Source organism: Marmota monax, unplaced genomic scaffold (assembly GCF_021218885.2).
Source record: "Marmota monax isolate L192 unplaced genomic scaffold, Marmota_monax_Labrador192_F-V1.1 WCK01_AAM20220418_F8-fsc00100, whole genome shotgun sequence".
Lineage (NCBI taxonomy): Eukaryota > Metazoa > Chordata > Mammalia > Rodentia > Sciuridae > Marmota > Marmota monax.
The window spans coordinates 1,501,532-1,525,860 of NW_026693872.1; the positions used below are offsets into that span (position 1 = coordinate 1,501,532).

The following is a 24,329-nucleotide window of genomic DNA, read 5'->3' on the forward strand; positions in this document are numbered from 1 at the left end:
TATGTATATACCTGCATGATGTGGTTAGAAAACATCTGGGAAAAAAAGTAAAACAGAATATTAAAAATAGTTATCTCCAGATGAAAATGTTAGAGGTGCTTTTCATTTTCATGTCTCTGGATATTAGTAGTGATCATACATCATTTAAAATAAAAATAATAAATTTATTTCTATTTTGTAAATATAAAACAAACCAAAATAGAAGGCACACGTAAGCCTCATGAAATGTGTATCTGAAACTGCATTTTCAAGCTGAGGCAGGAGGCCAGTCATCCCTGATACCAACTCTACATGGAAGGTTTTATGTCTAATTTCCCCATGTAACTGGGAATGTACCACTTTCTCAGTGCTGCCTCCCTGTGCTTAATCAAAGGTAGTTTTAATTCAATTTCCTTAATTCCCATGAAACACCCAAAAGTGAGAAAAAGCCCATTCCCCAAAAAGTTTCCTCTCTTGAACTTAGGCCTAGCTACAGTATTCAACAGAAGTCAAAATGGCATGATCATGCAGTTTATTACCTAAACCTGGGTACTTTGGCATTGAAAGGATACTGCTGTGTTAGGATTATGGCTCAGTGGTAGAGCGCTTACCTAGCTCATGTGAAACCCTGGTTTCAATCCTCAGCACCACATCAAAAAATAAATAAAGAAAATAAAGGTATTGTGTCCATCTACACAATTTAAAATATATTAAACTATATTTTCAAATATAAATTAAAATTACACACACACATATGTGTGTGTGTGTGTGTATATATATATATATACATATATATGTATATTTTGTTTTTAAGGGAACTGTTAGCACTTAGGCCCGGATGATAGAAGCAAACAGGACTGCCTCAGACAAACGTGACCGTAGACAGTCACCTTATGCGGTTGAGTGTAGGAGAACACAGTCAGTTAGGGGAACCCACAAGGGGAAAGTCTTCTGCAGTTTGCAATTTATTCTGCTTCTTCAGATGCTTCCAGCAACCCTGGAAGAGTTTTCTACTCTATCCTTGTGTTTCTGAGGACACAGAGTAGAGGGGTCCTACCCAGAGCACACTTGGAGAGCTGTGGCATCACCTGGACTTCCAACCAAACTGTGAGCCCAACATGTCCATCATGATGTCATGCTGTCCCCTAACAGGAGGGCCTTCCTTAGTTTCAGGTAATTTTTTAAAGTTAGATGTGCAAAAGGAAGAGATTGGCCTATAAGAATACAAAGGATGGAGAAGCAGGGAAATATAGTGGGAATGTGAATGAGGGTGAGAGAGGTGGGGCTGGTGAGGCACCTTGGCCTTGCGGGCAGCTGAGCACCCTGTTTATACAGGTCTGCCACCTCCACCTCCGCTACAGTGGGTGTTGGAAGGAAATGCCTTTCTAAAGTTCCCTATAACCTGTGAGGGAAGAAGGTTTGTGTCACTCGGGAAGGAAAGCCTGCTTCTGTATTTGCGCACTCTGTGAACACACGCCTAACAACAGACATCTGTGAAAGGCTCCTGTGCCTGGAAAACAGAGGGCGGATTTAATTAGCACCACTTCCTCTCCCTCAGGCTGTCTTCTCTGGAAACACTCCGGGAAGCTCAGCACTCTGAGACCAAGCTGTTTGAGATCCAGGAAAGAAGGAAACACTTAGCTCCATTTACATTCTTACAGCCATAAATAGTGGGAAAGTTAAGCACAGCCACCCAATGGAGAAGGATTCCAGCTCTACAACAATCAGGGGGAAGTCTTGGATGGACAAGGAATAAAATTCTTCAACAACTTTCCTGATGGGAGAGCAGGGCTGAGCCTCTAAGCGTCCCTCTCCATTCCTCAGTCCTCTCTGCAGACAATTTGTTTATTCCCAGTTCAATAAGCTGTCCTCTCTCCCTGCACAAATAGACTACATGAACTGAAATACTAAAAGCATATTGATACCAGTAACAAATCTAGCTCACATCAAATATTCCTCTGCTTTTGCAACAAACCCATGGAGAGCCATTTCAAATTGAAAAAGACATTGCTTCATGAGATTCCCTATACATTTATCTTAGCATTTAGTGCCCAAGAGCAAAAACAGCACAATCTCATGGAAAATTAAAATGTCACAGTTTAGAAAACACAAAAGAGGTTCATACTTTTTCACTGAACCTTTTTATTCCTGGAAATTTGTGTAGTATAAAGTATCCTAAAGAAAGAAAATACTACAATATCGATAGCTCATTCTGGATGGTAATAAAAAATTGGAAATCAACTAACTGCCTAATGATCAGGGCTGACTTAATATTTCCAACTGATATTGTGTACACATTAAAAGGATAACAGGCATCAAATCTGCACCAGCATGACAATAAAGATCATATCTTCTTGAGTTAAAAAAAGCAAAAACCAAAAAATGTTATCTGGTAATGATTATTGGAATAAAGTCTAGAAAAGAAATATTTAGATTTATTGAGTTTATGGAATTGTGAGTGAATTTTTCTTTAAAAAATGAAATTAAACCACAGTAGCGCTGATTTCATAATTTAAAAAAAAAAAGTATAAGTAAAGGCCAAATAAATCTCGAAAGAAGAGCCACCTTCATTTCAATCAGACAAAAAAACTCAGTATTTTTCAGTTTCCAGAAAATTCAGAGCTAAGTTTAATGTAGTTTTTCAGTAAATAGCTTATTTCCAGGTTCTGGTCTAAGTATAACCATCTTTTTTTATATATGACTTCATTTATCTCACTGTGACTTTTTCTAATAGCATTTCAGAAGCATGTAGAGCATAAATAATATATAAAGGATTCTTGTCTAGTACTTCTCAAATATTGGAATAGACCCATTGAGACAAAGGATCTTACCCAAGGTCACATAGCAGCTTAGAATCAAACCATGAAAGCAGACTGCTAGTTTTCAGGACTCTAGTTCACTGTTCTTTCCTATTTGTCTAGTTGCAACTTTAGAAGAACAGCAGAGGCATGACCATCAGAGACACTTTGGCAGGTCTGAGGCCAGTCAGGGAGCAGGGCCCCTTTGCAGCTTCTTCCGCATCACTAGCCCCCAAACCCATGTGGCAAGATGAAGCCTTTCTCCTTCCCCAGAACCAAGATGGCACATCCATTAGGCCCAGGAAGCACAAAGCCAGGGATTCACAAAGGTTTTGGGCACTCACCAAATGTTTGACCTTATTTTAAAATCAGAAGGGAAAAAAATAACTTTTAGGATCAAAAAATATTTTAACTTTTTTCTCACATTAAAAAAAGTAAAATTTGTAAGGTACTACAAACCTAATACATTTTGACTAAGAGAGAACAAATACAAAATATTAGACTAAAGCCACAAAAACACAATTTTTAATGTTGATATTATTACAAGGAAAAGGCTCAAAAAGGCAAAAGGCCCATGGAGACAATAATGAGGCCCTGACTCGAATCTACACCACTCCTCAGATTTCCCACTTAATTTCCCATTCTGGATCTCCACCTCAGACCTTCTGAAGGAGAACCCTCCCCACCCCTCTCATCCGCAGCTTTCCAGTCTCCCCCCAAAGCTGCTGCTCCACCACATACTGAAAGATTTCTGTCCTGTAGACAAGCTACACCATCATCAGATGATCCTTTTTTCTCTTTTAAAATCAAAGACAGATCCAGCATACTTGTCCCCCAGTAAATACTTGCTTCCCAGGGAAGTAGATGAATAAAAAGTTCTGAGAACAACTAATTAGATTAAAAGGAGTAGCCAGCCACACTCACTAGCCAGGACTTGAGTCAGAGGCAAAGTAAATGAGGTTTGGGAATTTTTCCTCCCTCTCCCTGGAATTCCAAAAGGAATGGTTTGGATATAACAGAAAGTATCATAGTTCAGATTTAAGAAAACAAGATTGACATTAAACAGAGATGCTGGTAAAACTCAGGGCTGTTTCTCAGTGAACTACATAATGGCTCTGCGGTTTGCCAGTCTCCATTTCCTCAGCACTACCTGACATCTAATTTTCAAGAATCCTTCCTGGATCCTTGCCAACTTGGCCTTCCTAGTGTTTCCCTGGAAAGGACAAAAGAGCCTATCTAGTTCCCTCCAGCCCTGTTATAAGGTAATGTCACCACCCATGAACTCAGAGACAGGGCTCAAAGGCCTTACTTCCTAACACTGTTGCTTGGGGGATTGAGTTTCAACATAATATTGGAAGTACACAGACATTTAGACCATCGCATGCACCCATTACAAATAAGAAAACTGAGGCCCCAAAGGGGTATGTCTCTCTCCTGAGCTCCCTAAAAATGAGTTTTTTTTTTAAAAAAAAAAAAAAAGAATGAAATTACAGACATCATTGGGCTGAAAACCTTGTACCCACAGGTATATTTGTGGAAAGACCAGAAACTTAGAAAAGTCTATGGCTTATTAACAAGAATTATTCCCCTTTTGCAGGTGGACTGTGTGGTTGGAGGGATGGAAGTTAATTCTTGTGACCTGGGTTGCTTTCAAAGATATCAACTGTGTTTTTGAATGATGACATCTCTACAGACATGAAGGGGTTAACCGTTCTCAAGGCACATCCCCAGAATAAGAATCTACTTTTAATTTTGACATTTTATAAAGGTAAAATATGTGAATTTATGTGTGCAGCCTTTCCTGAGTCTCTGTGAGAACAGCCAAGGCATGTGTGGTGGATAAACAATACTCTAACACCTTGTAACTCTCCAGCAAGCCCACTTCTGTGCCAGCTGAGATAAGGAAACTGGCAAACAAGTCTTCCCAATTTCACATCTTGTGTATTAGTGATAATATGCCAGCAGGGATGCTCTGTGTCCTGAGGGGAAGCTAAGTCGAGGGAGGCTCTTCCCTTCCAGCTCCTCCTGGGTCAGGCAGGGCCCTCTGCTCTGCCGCCAATGCTCCAATTCAGCAGCAGCGGGGAAGAGGAGAGCATACAGGGCCAGGCTGAGAACCAGGAGTCCTACTCCCTCTCTCAGGGTGACCCTGGACGAGTCCCACTCCCTCACTTAGGGTGACCCTGGACAGGTTGCTTCCTTGATTCTCCTCTCTGTACTGCAGGCTTGTGGGGCCAGACTTGATGGTTTCTCAAATTTTGCTTCTGAAAACTGCTCCTGAGGACAACCTGAGGAGTGAATAGGTGGGCTTTCCAGTCACCAAACCCATTTTGGTCAAAGCGGATCTATTTTTATCTGTTACATAATTTCTGCTGCTTTCATATGGGTTTGGCGGGGGGTAGTCAAGTTTGAAAGCTGTTGAACTAAATTATCCCTAAATTTTCTTTTGGCTCAACAAATGACTCCTCAAGATTTACTCCAAATATTACAAGCCCACAAGGATTGCTCAAGTTTGGTCTTCCTGTCTCATCTTCATGATGCGACTCCAACAGAGCAATTTTCTTGACATTCAAATATTGTGGGGTCAGAGGAAGGGAATCGTAATGATCATCATGAATTTGGGTCCCCATTGTGAAGATTGAGGGGTACTGTCCTCTGAATATCTTCTAACTCAGTTGGAAATCCACATCACCAGAGCTGCTACAGACACTGAGAGTGATGAGTAGGATGTGTAACTAGCCAAGGCCAGAGACAGGCTAAAGCCTAGATAATGAGCCTTGCTTTGGGGAAGGAAAGAATTCAGAAGTCTGCTGAGATCCTCACACTAAGTTAATTTTTAGAGTGGTTTCCTTAAAAAAAAAAGTGAGAAGAAAAGAATTAATAAACATAATATTGATCCCTGAGATGAATGTTCTTACACATTTCCATGAACACTTCTACCTTCCATCCTTTATGGATTTTGACAACATCTGAGGTCCTGGCTCCTGTGATATTGATCACATTGCTTGTTTTCACCATTTCCTCTCCTGTCCTCACTCCTGCTCTGTTTTCACTTCCAGCAACTGTGGAAACTATGCCACACCATTTTCATAGCCCAGCATTCAGTGTGGGCAACGTTCAGAGTGGGCACCAAATATAAGCTTCTCAAATGGATGTCCTGCCTGTTTTTCTGCTGTGACTGAGATCTGAAGGGCACACTGGTGCTGAAAATGTCTATGGACTGACAAACAAAGTCCTGTGTGAAAGCACAAGCACTTCCTCTGATGCACACACACAAAGAAACTCAAGCCTGAGTCTCTAATGTGTAGAAGGCCATAGTCTAGTGGGGGCGAGAGAACATAAGCATTTTTCCAGCCTTTCCTGGTACAACTATGATAGGAGGATGAGCACACAGTGAAAACAGAAGATGGGAGTAACAGTCGTGGGAGGAGAGAGGGGGTTGAGAGGTGTGAGAAAGGCACCTCGGAACTGACAGCTTCTTAGATGATGGGTGGACACACATTCCAGGCAAAGGTGTGAGAAGGAGAGGAAGGTGTGTTCCAGGATGGCAGATAATATGGTTTGTGTAACCAATATGTCCGCTTCCCACATCCAATCCCTACTCCCTGAAGAGCTGGTTACACTTGGTGACAAATACCATACTCTGGTAGGACATGAACCTGAAATCCTCCTAATACCTCCTAGTACCTCCTCCATATTCCCTTTTCTGAGTTTGATACCAGCAAAACACACACATGCACGCACACACACACACACACACAGAGAGAGACAGAAGATGTTTGCCTTCAGAATTTCATGGGGTTAAGCACTTCATTGCAGATTTGGAGAGGTCATGGAGAGGTGAGTCATATTTGTGTATACTCCAACATTACATCATTTATTTTTTACTACTCTCTCTCTCCAGGGTAATACATTCTTTCTAATTTGTTATTTTAAATATCTGTTTCACTCTTATAACCCATTTTTCTCAGATTCTCCCTTTCATACCTCCACAATGATAAATTCTGGAGGTTGCCATTAACACAAAACTGCACAAGGATTATTGAGTTAGAGGTGATTCAGCAGAAGATATGTCTGATACAGTAGAAAAAAGCCACCCTGTAAACCAACATAGGGTGGAGTGACTTATATCAGGCAACAAAATTGTCCCACTTTGCAATTGGTCTGACCATTTGTAAAGCAGTAGCCTTACTGGCAGGAGAATAATGACTAAATCACCAGATTCTGTCTCCCATACACACACAAAAGAGTCAGAAAGAATAAAACATAAAAGCAATATGCAAGGACCTAACCAGGATAAAACACTTGTCTTGTTGATATACTTCAGAGTACCTGTGAAGTCTCAAATTTTCTCCATATACAAGTGCAAAAAGGAGCCCAGAATAAAATGAAAGCCAACCAAGGCCAACCTTGGCCAAACCTGCCAAGGCCAACCATGAGACCTGCAGCAGTTCTTTTCTTCTCTTTCCAAAGTCAATAAGACCCCTGATTTTGTATCTACTGATTCCAAATCTAGATGATGACAATGCTTAGACATTAGAACAAGGTTCCTTCCCTGCTATTGGGACATCTCAGAGGGTGTATGGATCGTTGCCTAAGTAGGATTACTATCTTTAGCATTAATTCTGTGTCACGCAGGAGCAGGAAACACATTCCACAACAAGATGCTCCTGGATGGGAGCTTTAAGGAATTTGCTCCAGAACCTGAGTTTCCTGTTAAGCCAACTGTCACTTTTTATCACATTTGATAAAATTAAAGGAAAAACATTAATCCAAATGCTAATGATACAGCATTCCCCCCAATAAAACTACAGTCTTAATTATTTTAATAATAAAATATTATTTTATTAATGAACATTTTAGTCAAGTATGCCATGTACTCAAATAATGATAAATGAGTAGATCACTGAATCCTCATGAGATAAGCATGCAACCACCACACAGGTCAAGGGATAGATACCACAGTCATTGCACATTGACAGAATTGTTGTTGCTGTTTTTTAAAATATATTTTTAGTTGTTAATAGACATTTATTTGTTTGTTTATTTATTTATTTGGGGTGCTGAAAATCAAACCCAGCGCTCCACCACTAAGCTACAAATCTAGCCCAGCATTGTTTTTTGCAAAGTGAATACTTGCACAATTTTACATGGTAGAACCCAAGAGTGCTGCTAGGCATTTTAGATGTCACCTCAATCAACATCATCCCTTTACAAATAAGAAATCAGTTCCTAAGAAGGGATCAGGGAAGTGACTTACCTTAGGTCGAAGGAGGTGGCCACACAGATGTGAGGGACCACTAATATTGTTACATGAGGAATAATAAAGGTACTACAGAAATTCAATTGAGAAGACAGAAAATGTACAGGACACTGATGACTCCCTTCCAAGTGTAAAAAAGGCTTGCCATAAAGAAAGACCATATTTGTTCTATCTGACCTTCGAAAGCACAAGAAGGATGAATGGACCTCTAGCATCTCATGACCAAGTTTCTCAAAAAAATCATTCACCCCCACTCTGTTTTCATCCACGTTGTAATCAACAGCAATCTTCTTCTCATCCCCAGAAGACCTTTCTCAACAAAGTTCTTGTGACTGAAACTAGTGGCTGCCCTTCAGTATGTCTTCTTTCTTTGTCCCCCTCAATGCTGCTGATGGTTGTATGGACCCTGAAATTCTCATATCCTTCTGTTCCTTGGGACTGCCAGTTCCCAGTTGTTTTCATTCTACTTCTGTGTTCATGGCTTATAGCTTCCATCATGACAACCTACTGCTCATACGCCGATGTTTTTCAGAGCACACTACTGATGCTCTCATCTCCTTCATTCTCCTTGTTTAACTACAATCTCTAAATCTCTGACTCCTGCACCTGTGTCTCCAGTCAGCTCTCTCTTCCAAACTACAAATCATCTCTACAAAACTCAGTTTAGTCATATCACTTTGGTTGACCAACAGGAACTTCCAATGAATCATATTCAAAAATGAACTTATCTTTAAGATTTCTTATAGCCTCTATAAACTTTTTCCTCTTTATTCCAATCTCAGCGAGGGAGATCACAGCTGTACACCTCCAAAGACCAGAAAATTCTCTGATGCTCTCTTCTTTTCCAATCCTAACCAACCTGTTATTTCATTACCTTTGAATTCCTCAATAACTACTAAACTCTCTACTTTGCTCCATTTCTATTGCCCACAGCCTCTACTTCATCTCTTGAGGATCATTATAAAGGCATTCTAACCGGCACCCCAACAATTTTACTCACTCTGATTTATATAGCACACAGCAGAAAGTAAGCCTTCCAAACATACAAACCGATTGTGCTCTCTTAACCCCCAAAGGTCCTTACTATACTTTGAATAAAACCTGAGTTCCTAGGCAGGGTCAGTTCATGATCTGCACCTCTACCTACCAGACACTTGTCTCACCAAGTGTCTCCCCTCCCTTTCTTTCTCCCATCTCTCCTGCTCTGCCTCAGCACTCATACTCTTAGCTTCAGACATACTCTTCTATTAGTAGGTACACAAATTTACCAAGCTCCTTCTTGTTTCCTTTACCCCATAGCTCCCTCTGTTCTTCTCATCTCAGCTTAGACAGCAGCTAGAGGCTACCTCCATTAATCTCATCTCATCAGTCAAGTACCTTCCACCATGTAGCCTTGTAGATTATGCCTACCCTGCAGAGTTCTTATACTGCATGAAGTTAGCTTGTCTGAACTTTCTCACTCTTCCCACTAGGCCATGAGGTCTTAGATGATAGCAATGGAATTCCATATACTGTGGTATCCTTAGCACCAGCTAGAGCACAGAGAATGCATTCATTATGTATTAGCTGAACAAACAAGTCTGTAATAAATATTTTCACACTGTGGACATTCTATGATAGAAAATACAAAGGGACAGCCAGGTGAAGTGGTAGGTATCTGGAATCCCAGAGGCTTATGTGGGAGGGTCACCCTGACTTTGAGGCTAACCTGGGCAACTTAGTGAGACCCTGTCTCAAAAAAAAAAAAAAAAAGAGAGAGAGAAAAGATAAATTTGAAGTTCTTTCATCTAGACCCACCTCAGAATATACAGGTTCCCAGAAGCTTAGCATGAATGGAAGTTTAGAAATATGATTATACTATGCTGTCTGGCACAATGATCTTCTATCAGCTAATTCTCCATTTACTGCCTGAGATTGGGCTGAATGAGTACAGAAAAACTGAGCATGGGAAGAAACCACACCCTCATTTGTGAATGCATAACCCTTTGTGCAGCTCAGCATAGTACACCTCTCCACAGAGGATGTTATAGAAGGCATATACTCTAGAGACAGAAGCACTAAGCAAATACTCGCATCACCTAAAACAACCCTAAGGAGTAAATATGAATCTCAGAGCCTTTTCTCAGAGCACATCTAGGAATGGAGGAAAGAGAGAGGAGGCTTACCTTGGAATCAATGGGCAAAGTTCAGAAGAAGGCATTAAAAGGGTAGAAAGAGATCAGAAAGGAAAGCAAGCCTGGGGTCTTAAAAATAGATACCGCTAACTTCTCATTTTGTTTGACATTATAACTGAGGGATAATTTGGGTTGTAATAGTGAACCATACATTAAACTCCTGAAACACTGAATGCTCAACAAGACAGCAAATCAGATGAAATAATTAACTATAAGAATGTGTTGAAATAATATCATTCTGAGGCCACTTTGACCCATTTCCACATCACTTGGGGGAGGAGGTTAACATTTGGAAGCCAGCCTGTTCTACAAGATGCCAGAAAGATTTAAATGGATCCAAAGAGCTCCACCCAGAGAGAAAAAAGGCAGGAGAGCCATAGCAATATACACAGCTCTTGGTAAAATAATGATGTGCAGAACACAAAGACGGAGGAGAACGGTAGTTCTGCTCTAAGAGTGGCATTTAGATTCATTCTAAGATGAATTTTAAAAGGTGGACAGTTCCGAATACTAAAAAGTAAAAGCTAAAAAATAGCTTTATATTTGTTTGCTGAAGACAGTAAGTAACAAGCACAGATACGCAACAATGACTTTCAAAAATGGCCTTTTTCATTTCATTGTTTCACTAAAAAGTGAAAACAACAAAACACAATGCATATAATTATATATGCCCATATATGCATAAATATGGCCAGAATATTAGGAAGTAAGGAAAGATGTATGTTTTTGTGTGTTCTGCCACAACTACTGTTAAAGCAATAAGCCGCAATAGCTAGCATACACACAGAATGAGTGTCCTGAGAAAACTACAACGCCTGCCTGAGAGTGGACACAATCCAAACACAATACACACATGGATGGAAATGTCACAGTGAAACTGGCCAGTTTGTACAACCAATATGTGTTTATGAAAAGAATGTATGCCCAAGACATTCACAGGCTCTTACTTCTGTGAGTGTCCATCTATCTCTAGGCTGCTTACTGGGGAGAGAAGACACTTGGATTTGATCAGTTCTTTTGTAAATATATGATTTTTGATCACAAAGTGACTAAGAGGGATGTAGGAGTAGGAACCATGGAAAGATCAATGCAAGTATTCCTTACACAGAATGGTCAGTACTGCCATCTTCATGTGTCACATGTACATGCTTGTAATAACCTCTCTTGTTTTCATTTTTATTTATATATGACAGAAGAATGCATTACAATTCTTATTACATATATAGAGCACAATTTTTCATATCTCTGCTTGTATACATGGTATATTCACACCAATTAGTGTCTTCATACCTGTACTTTGGATAATAATGATCATCACATTTCACCATCATTAATTACCCCATGATAACCTCTCCTTTAATCCACGAAAATGTATACATTGGTGCTGACCCTCTTTACATGATTTTTTGAAGGTCAAATGGAAAATGTGAAAGCACTTGGTAAGGAATAAAATGTCTTGATCTTGCATGTTTTGAAGAACCCTTTGTATTACCACAGAAGTAGGAGGCAACAAAATAACCTCTGAGCAGAGGCTCCTGGCAGTCCCTGAAAAATGCCAAGGGTAAAGCGAGGCTTCCTCTGCATTTATGGAAGGTGAATTACTATCCTGATGAGGTTAAAACTACTAGCAAGCTGGTGAGGTGATGACAGGAAGGAGAGGCAGTGTGTTTATACCAGGGTTGTGCCAAGTCTTTCCAAAAGGCAATGTTCCTCCTAGTCCAGGGTCCTAGAGAAGGTGATACCCAGACTCAAGTGCACTCTGTTGATTGCTGCCTCTAGAGCACAGAAGAGCAGCAACAAAACATCTGTGCTCACGTAGCATGGCCTGTTTGTGAATGGAGACATCAAGTGACTGAATAAAGTTGACCACTCCCAAGCCTTCTCTTTTTACATAGGTGTGACCAAAAATGGGCTGGTCCACAGTATTATGGTTTGTAAAAATGGTAATAATGTCTCATTTATAATTAATGAATAATGCCAGAAAATTTAAAACTAGCTGTAGTTTAAGTCAAATATTATATAGTCATAGTAACTAATATACAAATGTAGTAGAACAAAATCTGTGGAAAATATTTTTAAACCAAGAAATAAAATAGAACACAGCACATAGTATGGCTCTAAATTTTATAAAATAAAATATAGATGTATATAAAAGAAAGTTTAGGAGGACACACATCAAAATGTTAATACTGGTTTTCTCTGAGTAGTGAGATAAGAAATTATTTGTCCCTTAATTATTATTTTTCTAATTTTCTACAAAGAAAATGTTCTACAGAATATTAAAAGAACAAAAAGATTGTTCTAGTAAAAGTTAGTAAAAGTATTTGAAAAAAATGAAAGGTTATTTTTTAAGCACCCACATTTTTATTGCAGACATCCTTTCCAGCCCCTGACATTAAGGGAAAAGAATTCTCTTTCATACAGAAAATACATCAAAATTTGGCTATCAGAAAATCTCCAAAACTCCAAGTCAGAAGAAGACTAAAATTAATACCCACAGACAGACAATTTCTTATGCATGGATGGATGTCTTAGCTAAGGATTATCAGGCAGTGGATTTAATCTGCCCACTGATATGTAAAAGCTACATTCAGGAAATAAAATCAAAGAAGTTCGGAGAGATGGAGAAATATGGTGTCTCTTGGGCAAGACTTTTCTCACAACAAGTTATGAAACAGCTATGGAGGCCAAGAAGTTACAAACCTGTTATGTAAATGCATGAGGGAAAAGGGAGGGGGAATGTTTGTCTTAGGTAAGCCCAATGAACTTCCAATGAACACATCCTCTGAGAATGAAGTCTTTTAGTCACAGAAGGACTAGACATCATGATTTGGCAGAAGTTCTTGTCTTCACAGAAAAAGTCATATCCAGCAAGTGATGTGAAAGAGAAAGAAGAGATGGGGGTGATTTTATTTTAAACAGAGGCCTGGGAGAAAAGGTCATAAAGGAAGATTATTGAAGGGAGAGATTTCACAGAGACCTTTCTTCGAACTTAGGCCTCAACAGAAGCCAGGATCAAAAAACACTGGGATAAAAGAGATTAGCAGGCAATACCTGCTTCTTTCCTCCTTTATTGTGCTAAAGAGTTAGAAGTCATATCATAGCCCACCTTTCTCTAAGAAGTCAGAGTAAGATGTCTGGCCAATGTCCCAACACGTATCACTAAACGTCCTTCATGCCTTCTAACACTTTAGTGAGTCTTCTGACTTCAGGGTTTCTCTCTGAAATGAATCTTCACTGTAGTAGAGATGACATTATTTATATTGTTTTGAACATAGTTCTTTCTTTCATCGTTTGTTTTTATTTCCTTGCCTTTTGCAAAACTTCAATTTTTGTCTGTTTCCTACTGTGGCCCCTCCATGAGCTGCTTAGTAGAAGAGGCTAAACTATACAATTCAGCTTCCTCCACTGGAGCTTGAAAGATGCCTTTTCTTCTGATTTAAACACACTGTGTTGGTGATGTATTAAGATCGCTCACCTACAACTCAAAGACACAAGTGTCAGGAAAATTAATTAAGCCAATCCTTTCACAAGATAATGGACAGGGCAGTAAGACATAAATTGATTCATTTCATGCAATCAATATCTTTATCAGGAAATAGACTGGCATAACAGAAAAAGCTTTGGGATCAGACCTGGCTATGAATCTAGGTTGTACAGTTTACAGCTTCCTGGGGTTAGACAGCAATTAAAACTCCTTAGATTCAGTTTTCTCAAATTTGAAATAGACCCAATATATACCTTGCAGAATACTGTAAGAATCAGGTGGGCTAATAGATCTAAAGACCTAGCAATGTTCCTAAAATACAGTATGGATTCAAAGCATAGTTTTAAAGTTAAGCAGGGAAAGGAAGGCTAGAAGGAGTATAATAATCAACTGAGTTTATGTGAGAAGAACCTGTAAACAATTGGGAGCAGAGTACATGAAATTTAATAAAGATGGGGAAAGCCTAAAGTAGCAAGAGTTGGGAATTCTTGGTTCAAAATTAAGCCACATCTCTTCTCTGGTCATCATTTTTCCTGGTTTTGTTGTTGTTGTTGTTATTTCCCTGTGTACTGGGAATATATTGAACTACTTGGACATCAGTTTCCCTCCAACTCTGTTAGCCTAGGACTTTACATGGGCCGGGATACAGCCTCTATTTCAAACCAACTTGAGGAACTAAAAGGTCATTTACAAGTGAAAATAACAAGACTAAAAGGGCTGAAATTTATCTGCATTTCCTTTAACTCACGAAAAGTCACATTTTCTAGTCCTTGGTTATATGTTTGTAGAAATTTATATCTTTAACTGAAACAGGAAGAGGAAATCAATAAAAACAAATTACTAGATTTTTTGGGGGGGAGGGGTTGATTTTTTAATTCAACAAGCAAGAAACACTGCAAGGTAAGAACAACCTGTCTGGTTTCATTGGCTGTTCCAGCCAACCAATGGGGATCTTGTGAGGACCAAGCTTTCTAGCCTAAGGTTTTGTCCAGATAGTCCTAGTCAACTGAAGTGGAATTTCCTTCCCAGCACAACTAAACACAGCACTGTAGGCCATTTCCTTTTCTCCACTCTCTGAACAAAACAGCCACAGCCTCCTGAATCCCTTTACATAGTAAAAGCTGCCATAGGGAAATCATATCATCCAGCACAAGGATTTTGATCTTTGTCCATTCATTATGCTACTGTAGTTCAATGATAAATAAAAAATAGATCTTCTTGTATGGAGTATAGAACCCAGTAGAAGGGAGAATTAATTAAGCATCTCTCAACTCAAATCAGAGAAACTTAAAATTAAAGTTTCACACTATGTATTAACCATAACCATAGTATAATATAATGCAACACTTAGAAATCATATTTTAAGACAATTAAATGTTGATAAAGACTCACAGAATAATGCTAAATGAAAAAAGTAGAGTCTTAAACTACACATACCCCATGGTTTTATTGTGAGAACCTGAAGAATAAATAAATAAGCAAAGAAAAATATTAGAACTGACAAACTGAAGTGTCCAAGGGAGCTTATCCTGGGAGAGGGAGGTAATAAAAAATGTAGAATAATCTTGTAAATATGTATTGACACTAAGACATATATTATTGTGAAACAAAATGCATACTACAAAATAGTATATTAAAAATGACCCATTTATGATCAGAAGTACACACACTAAAATGTTATGAATGATTATTTCTGCATAGCAGGGTGAAGGATGATTTTTATTTTCTTCCTTATACTTTTCCAAATCTTCTGGTGTTTTTCACACTAAGCACACATTATTCTTATAACTGAGGGGAGGAATTTTAAAAAAATATTGATTCAAAGAGGTGAACCAAAAGATGTAAAGCTATGGGTACAGAAGTTGATAAGTAAACAAGGAATCATAGAAGTCCCATTTAAGGTAATAGTGATTCAAGGAGCTTAGAAGGCTACATGTAGGTCAGAGGTCACATTCATGACTTGATGACGAGGATAACCAAGATAACAGGCAAAAGCTACTACTGCATTGGTAGATGTTTACTCATAGGGATTAATAATAACAATAATTTGTATCCATTCAATTTTTCTTACTATGTTCTAGACTACACATAAAAGCAAAGAAGGAAAAAAAAATATTAAACTCACTATGAAAGAAAATGGAAATAAATAATTCCAATCTATAGTCTTTATGATTTTTCTACTTTTATCTATTCACAACATCAACATTTTCTACTTCAAAAATGGAGTTATGCTACAAAAAAATTGTTTACAAACTGTCTTTTATACTCAGTATGTAAAAGGATATCAATACTGACAAAGGTAGCAACACTTACTAAGTAGGTACCATGCACTAAGCACTTGACTTTACCTCATTTTTAAGTCATTCTCTCCCTGTGCCTTAGGTACTACAAGTATCCTAATTTCTAGATTAGGAGATTGAAATTTAGAAAGCTGATGAACTTCTCAGTCACACAGGTACTAAGTGCTCTTAGTTGATCAAAAGCTTTTCTGACCCAAGCCTGTTTTCCCTAATATTAGTACAGCTACACTAATTAATTAATTAATAATGTCTTTATACTAGAAAACTACTAAAAGATCAGATTTTACATGCCTGAAGGTCTATTTTTCTGAAGGTCAGCATAAAGTTTCATAATTTTTAAAACTAATGGCTTAAAAAAGTAAGACCAATGTTCGTTTTACTTTGCCCTATTTTTTTTTTTTAAGTTATGAGATTTTAAAGGTTGGAATGTATAGGTATGGTTGAACTTTTTTATTAGTTTCATCTTCTTTGACTTACTGATCAGCAAGAGTTCTTCATTTATTAAATGTGTTAGCAATTAAATGCTTATGGTATCAGCAGATGTTAATGATAAGGCTGATACTATAAGAGGTATAGGCATGAGTAATGATAATGTCAGATTTTCAAGATGTACACATCAGTTAGATACATTTGTGTATCCCAAATTCAAGAGAAAAATGAACCACAGTAACTGGTTTCTGAAATTTTACATCTGATTTGCTTAATTAACTCTTCATGTAGGAATGGCTAGAAGTTGAGTTCTCCAATTTTTTTTCTGTGTAATGAAGATCAGCCTCTCAAGTGCTATGACAAACGAATTAAAAGAGTGTCTAACCTAATTCATTAATTAAAATACATTTGGGGAAGAGTTCTCTGGGCTAATCTCTGTGTTAGGGAAAGGAGAGAGGTGGAGACTAGGATGAAACCTACAAATACAATTTTTTACCTTGAGAAGCACAAAGTCTGTAAAAGAATCAGATTGGCAAATAGATAATCACAAGATGACTGGATTAAAGGACTAGACAGTCATCTGAAAAAGGTTCAATTGGAGCATTCTAGATGTACCACAGAGTCACACTTTGTCTGGATGCCTATGGATACAGGAGCTCTTTCACAAGGCAAGCCTCTGGAGAGACACCAAGGACCCAGGACAACCAGCTGCTAGAAGACAGGATTATATATTTGATGGGGAGGAAAGCCACCATTAGAGGAAGAGACAAATGATGTGCAAAGTTTTATATTCTATACAGGCTGGGTTCTGTCAAAGTAGCTATGTTTCAGTGTATCCCTTCTCAGAAAGACTCGCAATATCCCAACTGGGAATAAAGTAGGTGGAAGCACTTTTCTGTGCTTCCTTAAGTGAGTATGAGCTTCAAGTGGATAGAAAGAAGACAATATAAAGAGGCATCATGGATGTTGGTAGGTAGACACAAATTCACTACTAGTGAAAAAAAAATTGATGTGAGATCAGCCCTACAGTAAAGGCATGAATAGCTACATTCCCATTTGCCAGAATGTAGGTGCTTCAACCTGAAGCCTGTACTTGGAAGAATACTTTCAAATACTGCAAGTTTTCATTGATGTAGATACTAAATTCTTATCTCCCCAAGACTCCAAACATTCTACAGTTGATGTGAAATCTCCTTCAGTTCAAGAGACATTGCTGGGAAGTGTGAATTCCCTGAGACTTGTTAAAGGGCATTATACAGCAATGAAGTGAAGATTTCATAGAGAACTGTAGTGTTTGAAGTGATCTCCAACATTAGCTGGGTAGAGACAAGCAGAGAAGAGAACCATGATCTTGACTTTCAGAACTCAGGTTTAAATCCCACCTACTATTAATTTACTATGTGATTTTGGGCAGATGATCTTAGCCCCTAAACTTTATTTTCCTTACCTGTTAAAGTATAAGATAATGACCCTTACCAGAACTACTTCACAGTTGTAGAAAAATTAAATAAAATACTCCAAGAGCATTAATCAAATTATAAGCTCCGTCAAAATATATTCTAGATTCATTCTCCCACTTAAAAAAAAAAAAAGAAGCCTTTCACTTTCTCTTCCAGATATTTCCTATTTTCCACTTACAAATAAGCTCCTTGGAAAAACATCTATATCCGCCATCTCCAAGACCTCTTCTTCTATTCTCTCTCAAGCCCCCTCAAGCCCCAGTGCTACATGTTCTGTTTTCAGAAATTTTCCAGCTCCCCCTTTCAGCAGCATCTGTCCCACCCAATTACTTTCTCTTTCTTGGATGATTTCCCCCATTTGTTCCAGGACACACCATGCTCACCCAGTGTTGACTACCTCTCAGCCTGTTCCTCCTCCATTTCCTCTCTTGATTCTAGTGAAACCAGAGGGGAGCACAGGGCATAGGCTGTAAGAGTGGTGTGCACCAGAGTGTAGATGACAAGGAGGCTCATTGTCCTGGACAGATGTCATTATCACCATGTGCTGTAGATCCTAAATGAATTAAATGATAAGACACCCCACTCTGCTGGTTGGGAACCTTCCCACCATGTCCTTTCCTATTTGTTACAGTGAGTTATTCTCACTTTTGAACCCCAAACATTGCAGCATCTCAGAAGGCAGTCATAAATGTCTTTTTCTTTCTGTCTATACCCACTCCTTTGATGATTGTATTTAATTTCATTGTTGTAAATATCATGAATGTATTAATGACTGCCAATTTTTATCTTTAGCTCAGATATCTTCACTGAATTCCAGATTCATATATGAATTTACAACTCAAAATCTCAAACCTTACCTATCCAAATGTAAGCTCCTGACATGCCTTCAAAAACATGTTTCTCTTATACTATTTACCCCAATAAAAGCTGTTCCTCTCTACCATCTGCTCCAGAAAAATCATGGGATTGTCCTTGACTTACTCCTGTATCATGATTTCCCATTTAGTCAATCAATCACCAGAATCTAAATGTTCTCCTCATGCCCATGACTACATAGTTTGTCCACACTTCCACATTACTTATCCAGATCAAAGCACTAACTCCCTAAGGAACCTTCCTCCTTCTGTCTACCCTCCCCATTCCACCCTGATCTGTCCTCAAACCACAGATAGAGGGTTCTTTTGAAATGTAAGTCAAAGTATTTGCTCCACTGCCCAAATCTGCAAATGTTTTCCATTTCATTCAGAGTGAATGTCCATACCTGACAGGTGCATGGCTTATCACTGCCTCCTACCACCATGCCAGGATCTTCTTTCTAATATAATATTCATGTTTTATTTTTCAAAGGTGCCAGTGGGAATGCTCCTGCCTCAGAGTCGCTGTTCCAGCTGCAGAGAATGCTTGTTCCCTGATGCTGGTATAACAGATTCCCTCATACTGTAAGGGTTATTCAAGTAGAGTCTTATTCCTTCCCTGAGTACCCTTTCCGAGATCTCAGCTACCCCCAACTTCCTATTCATAACTTTCTCTCTTCTATAATATTTCATATTTCATATATATTTTACCAATTGATTTTATTTTCCATCTGTCTCACCAAAATGTATTTTCCCTGAAAGCAGGAATTATTCTTTATGTTCACTACTGCTCTTATCAGAACTATTTATGGTGTTGTAAAAAAGATGAAAACTAGAACTTATGTCCAGCAAATAGTTTTGAATGAATGAATTTTGAACAGAGTCTTAATTAAACAGGTATTCAATAGTTTTAAACAAATGACTTGTTCATATTCTCCACTTTGTTCTGCATCTCATCATCTGTGAATCTCCCTTGAAGCACAGACCTTTGAGATACAGGGATAATTCCAAGTCATCCCACAAGACTGTGTGCTTGAAAATGAGAAACTTTTGATTATTTACAAAATATCTTGACACTGGGGTTGTATGAGCAATTGCTGTGGTGACCAGAGAAACGCTTTGCAAGATAATAACCTTCCCTTCACGAATTCAACCCAGGAATATTGTGAACCACAGTGAAGCACTCACATATTAGTTATATATTATGGAAGAATACAGCGTCAGGAGATCCCAAGAACCTTCTATAATTATTCTACAGGTAGAATGTGCTCTCCAGACCAAAGAATGAAGTTCATCAAGCAAAAATAACTCTCCCCATCACATAAGTTAGAAGAACCTATTCAACTTCACTTTTCTCATTTTCAGATAACCCAGAATAGACTTTCTTTGATAGAAAGGTGGGGGGAACCAAAAGGAATCTCTATCAACTTTAAAAAATATTTCTCAATGTATTTTAAAAATATTTTCATCAACTTTTCTGATTCCAGTGTAGATTACCACCTTGCCTCCTGCACTTAGCATCTAATATTGTCCACTATATTGCCAGTGCTAAATTCTGCTTTTTTTCCCATTAATTCTCCTGAAAAACTTGGAGAAGAGTTAAACTACATGTTAAAGGTGCTCTGTTACTAACAAATTATGAAGCTGCATAGACATGAGCACAGACCAGTGTTTGGCTAATAGTCATAGTGCTCATTGGATTCACCATGTTGTACCTGAAGGAAACCCTTATCCCTGCAACTCAGCATCCACCATCTGGTGTAGATCAGATATCTAGCCTCATTCTACTTCAGTCCACTGGCCCTAGGCATAGCCACAGTGAATGCTTTCTTAAGTGTATTTCAAGCAGTATGGAATTGAGTTTGCTTAAACTCTTCTTTTGCTGGAAAGTCTTCTCACCTTTATGTACAAAGTCTAGCTCAAATGCCACTTTCTAACCATAGCATTTGCTTTCTTCTTGCATCATTTATTTATGTACTTACTTATTTTTCATTCTGTTTTGTTTTGTTCATTTGTATACATGTTTTCATTACTGAATGGAAGACCCTTTGGGGTCTTTTTATTCCTATATCCTTAAACTTAAGGACATATATCAAGTGGTCAAGGGGTGACTATTTATTAATGGAGATATGATAGAAAAGATATCATTGGCCAAGTTTTCAGGACTTCAGTCACTTATTTTATATTCTTTGGATAGAGCACCATGTTGCTATCCATATGCTATTGTGCATCAAAACTTCTTTCCTTATTTCTATGCAATTGTTGTTTTGAGTAAAGGGCCTTATTCAGCAAGTGTCAGATTTCCTTCCTACTCTCTGGAGATTATGCTGACACAGTATCAACCTGTTTAATACTTCAGTTTGCAAATAACTGAGTTTGATATCCATCTCAAGAAAATATTGTGGGTAGGTATCAGAACTCAAGGTTTGTTCTGTTGAAGCCATCCTATCTACCCCTACCTCTTACATAATGAGAGGTTAGGGCCAAGGAATTAATTTCACCTACTTCCTTGTGACAATGATCTACAAGTTAGGCTATTGATGTGTAGAGCTAAATTTCCTTTGAAAGAGAATTATTTAGGGGAATTCCAACACCTAAGAGGTTAGACAAAATCAGTGGGACAAACTAAAATACCTGGTAGCTTAAATGGGGGCTGAAAACTCCAGGGGAGCACATGCTCCCTCCACAGGAAGCAGATGCTGCCCAAACACAGCTGGTGTGTGGATCCATATCTTGTTTGATAACAAACCCTCTGGTCCTCTTAAACAATGAGATATTTGAATTTTTACAAGAAATTCCAGGACATTGAGTACTTGCAACTAGTTTGATTTTATTTAACACTCAAGCACATTAAAAAACAAACACATTTACATGCTGTATTCACTTGTAGCTGCTGGACTGCAACCTCTGGATTAAATGAAGCCTTAAACTTGACCCTGCCAATAGATTCTATAATGTTGAATAAAAAATTAACTAGCATGAAAATTCTGAAACTATTGAACTGAATGATATCTGTTTAAAAGAATCCTGACACAGTATCAGCCAGCTTAATACTTCAGTTTGCAAATAACTGAGATATCAAACTCCAAATTAGCTGAATTAAATGAGGACACCACCACCTTTTGCCCATTTCCTATCCTACACCTAATGAATGGTTCCAAAATTTGGTTGAAACAAATATTTCACAAGAACAAAGTCAAATTCCCCTACTCTACAAGGTATAATGACATTACCACTAGAGATGCTAAGCAAAGTCAAAGGGCCAAAAACTTTGAAGTGAAAGGAATGTTATAGGACACCTGAGTACAATCTCCATAATGACACAGGTTAATGCTGCGGCTTTGGGATTCCCAGCACCATTCACTAATTGTCATGGTCAGTGGAAGAGTAAGAGACATGCATTTAACTTGTGATTCCAACAATCACATTTTGTTCATATCACTTCATCTTTTGGAACAAGTTTCTCTATTTTGTCTAAGGTCATTGATTGAACAATTTCTTCAGTATGCTTCTAGCTGGGAAGACAAGAAGAATATACAGAAGAATGCCAAAGACTATGTGGCATTGCCACCCAGTGCATTGTGGTGGGTCCACAGGGAAGAATATTATTATTAGCACTGCTATAACAAACCCAAACTGACAGATTCTCTCTTTCTCTCTCTAATCCTCTCTCTTTCTCTCTTACACACACACACACACACACACACACACACAGAGGAAACATTTCATTTCACAACTAAAAATGAGTTAACCTTTTGAGCACAAAGAAGAAAATGATAGTTCTAAAATTAGCATCTTAAAAAATAAACTACATAATCACTGAAGATGAGATTTTCTTAAAACTGTAGAACAATGAGATAAGATGATAACTGTCATAAGAGAGGAAATTGCAAGAGTCAGTTTGAAAGGATTTGGGGGTGTCCCCCCCCACACCATTAAGGTTTGCTTTTTCACATACCACAGAAAGACTGAAAAGCTCAAATGTTTCCCAAGGGCCTTGTGATCTGTGCTTTACAATGCTGCTGCTGACATTAGAAGAATGTCATTCAGCCCCAAATTAAAATCTGCTTATACAGAGATTTAAAGCATTTATCAGGCTCCACATAGTCATGTCTCTCCCATTTGCATATCATTTTTCAGTTTATAAGATCTTTTTACATACATGCTCTCATTTGTTGTTTCTGAAAACAGCCCTGTGTGACAGAGCCTATATATCATTATAAAGTCACTCTCAGGTGAATTAAAAACATATCCTTCTCAACCTGCATGTCAAGAAGTAATCACCTTTTGTTCACCACTTGAAAGTTCAGGGAGCCCTTTCACTTTGGGCTTTTCAGATTAAGGTGTGACCCTGCTGGGTAGTACAGCAGAGGAAGAGAGAAGGGGGATACAGACCTCTTGCTGGCCTTAATCTGCTGCTCAGACTTGAATCAGATCACATCAACTGACTAAGCCTCAGTTCACTGAATCACTAAATGGAGAAAATTATACCCATCCCACCCTGTTCACAAAGCAGTCAAGATCAAAGTCGATATATAGATCAGGTTGATAAAGTTGATATATAGATAAGGTCTACAAACCTCATCCACCCTGGCCAGTGAGGAAGAATAAAGGAATTTCACATGGTCATGCAAAACTATGAGCCTAGATCAAATTGTAAGTCCATGGTGGGGGTGGCCAGAGACTCAGCCTAAGCAATAGGAGCTATCAGCTCATAGAGAGACACCCCATCTCTATAAAATCAGCAGCTACCTAGTCTTACCTGGCTAGGCTGTGGCCAGTCCTCAAGGCTCTTCTTTCTTTACCTGGACAAAGGCAGGTAGACCACAAATATAGTGGCCACTGGAGGTATGGCTGGTTCAGATGAAGCCAAACAGGAGAGTCCCCAGTGCTAACAATCCAATCTGATCAGAAACTCACCTACCAAGTTGGCTGAGAGTTAAGTACTCACTCTCAAACAAAGGGTCAAATAAAAGGAAAGAAAACGTTTACAGGGTGGAACTTAACCTGTCAGAGGCAAGGAATTGGGTTTGTGGGTGGGAACTTTCTGGTTCTGCAATGACACACCTCTCCTGTCCTCTCCCTCAGGAAGTCCTGGGTTTTCTTGCCAACTTCCTCTTTGATTGACATCTGACTATGGTGAGCAGGAGTAGTCTTCCGTCCCTTCTTGCATTGCATCTATGTGTTCCCAAGGACAATAATAAAGCTCAAGTCTCAGGCCTACATTCCTATTAATAATATTCTTCATGATGATTTGATTTATTGGATATTGGTGATTTTTAAACATCACCATCACTTTTATATCATATATGTAGAAGACATGTATATCAGTATGTGAGAACAGACACATGTACACATGGAATGACTTTTCAGGCTTCCTATTGGAGAATTTGTCATGTGACATTGTTTTACAGGTGCGTGTGTGTGTGTGTGTGTGTGTGTTTTCTCCTCACACAATTGTGAGCCCTCAAAGGTAATAACTACATTTTCTTCTTCAATACATTCTCCACAATTTCTTGCAGTTGGCAAGTAACAAAGCAGAACAAATGCTGTAATACTCTAAAAGGGAGAAATTCCAGGGAGGCTTC

The 24,329-nt window shown here is 38.5% G+C and overlaps 1 protein-coding gene across 1 annotated transcript in view; it reads right to left on the minus strand.

Annotated features, from left to right (window-relative positions):
• Positions 1 to 23,719, minus strand: part of Tprg1 (tumor protein p63 regulated 1) — a 131,874-nt gene extending 108,155 nt beyond the window's left edge. Inside the window, exon 1 of the mRNA XM_046462600.2 lies at positions 23,504 to 23,719. The gene's annotated coding sequence lies outside the window, so the exon portion shown is untranslated. The remainder of the gene's footprint in view (positions 1 to 23,503) is intronic.
• Positions 23,720 to 24,329: the final 610 nt, after the last annotated feature.